The following is a 1,799-nucleotide window of genomic DNA, read 5'->3' as shown; positions in this document are numbered from 1 at the left end:
ATTGTCACATCGTGCCCACATTCTACCCCCCACACGTGACTCTTCCCAATCCACCAACGGGGGTTAAACCGAAATTACTCCACTTAAAATATAACTCCGCAAATTCCACGTGCCCCCGCAGTGAACCGGAAGTACGAATCACGTTGCACGATCTGAGGATCTCGAACGAACGAACGGTGGAAAAATTCTTTCAGCAAGGTGTCGAATCAGCCGCATCTAATCCGATACGATAATAATGCGCCATATTATTTCCATGTCGCGACGTATAACCTGCAACGCGGAGAGTACAAGAGAGAGAGAGGAAAGGTGTAGAGGAGGCGTAGAAGGAGTCAGAAAGATAGAGAGAGGGAGAGAGAAAAGGCGGTGGAAAGCACGCGATGACCCAGACAGGATGGCGACTCAGCGAACCCCTTTTATACCCTGCCAAGTCGACCTGCACAGAACCCCAACGAGATGCACACACAACTGCATGCATAACACAACCTCGCCGTGTACACCGTTACGCCTATGCACCTCTTGTTCCCGGAATCGTAATAACCGGAAGCGCACGTGATCATTCCTGTTGGCGCAGAAAATCGTTACGAATCACCGCGCGACGAAACGTCGCGCTCGCCCTTTCGCCTCGAAAATATTTATAATCAAACGTATGTACGATCCGCGGCTTATTATTCCACGTATATTTATGCCTGTATACCCATCTCATAGTGGGCCTTCCTTAGAATTCCAGCAACGGGAACTAAGAGCAACGTGGAACTGTGTAACGGTGAACGAAAATAGGGGACTTCTTTAACCCTCTGTTGCACTCGTCGCGGATCGCGAATCCTCGAGTTCGCGTTTAGTCTCTGCTAATTAGGAAAATAGTACTTAGCGTACCGTGACCTTATCTAGCTTCGACGTACGCTTGAATTGAGAATGGGAGAAAAATTGAATAAATAGAGAGAGGAAGAGTTAAAGTTTGCAGAGTAAAAGGTGTGATTAACCCTTAAACGGATTATCCCGAGCGAGACTCGGCCAGTGCGTTAACCCATTAACTCACGATTTCTTTAATGATTGTACACCTAAGCGTCAGTTATTTACTGTTTCTGTACTGTATAATTATTACAATTTTATTCGCTCTAGTTCGCAATTAAATTACACTACCGAGGAGCTAAACGCGCGACGAAGGGTTAAATATGACAAAACTTGCACTTTCAATTTTTTTTTAAATACAATTTTTACTCGATCATTTGTCGTTTCGCAGGTCGAAGAAACGCAGAAAAATAGGAATTCCCCGGGTTGGAAGTATCGTCGCGTGTATAGTCAGGAAGGAGAACGACTTTATAACTCGCCAAGTAACGCGGGACAAACTTTCGTAATAAACCGCTATAAAGCATTCCACGAAGAAAAAAAGCACCTACATATACACACACAGACACAGACACATGCATGAAATCCTTCACGCCCACAGTTGGTAGAAAACTCGTGAGGTTTGGCTGGCTGGTTAGGTCTCGTTCCAAAAACAAGACAAATAACTGGGAAGTCTTTCACGTTCGACCGATACATATATATGCACGATCCTATAGGCTGCCATTTTCTTATAGACCGCAACGCATCATTCGACATTCGAGACTTGCAATCTAGGAATGGTATCTACACGCCGATTTCCTCCTCGTTGATTTCACGTAGGTACGATCCACCCGCCCACCTGATATGTCATTTTCGCGTGAATTTATAACACGATTACATACGGTCGTTCCATTCTACGCCTGAACAAGTCGCTTACCTCCTATACGAGAGAATTTCAACTGTCTTTATCGCGT

Source organism: Habropoda laboriosa, unplaced genomic scaffold (assembly GCF_001263275.1).
Source record: "Habropoda laboriosa isolate 0110345459 unplaced genomic scaffold, ASM126327v1 scaffold145, whole genome shotgun sequence".
Taxonomy (NCBI): domain Eukaryota; kingdom Metazoa; phylum Arthropoda; class Insecta; order Hymenoptera; family Apidae; genus Habropoda; species Habropoda laboriosa.
This window is presented reverse-complemented; position numbering follows the sequence as displayed.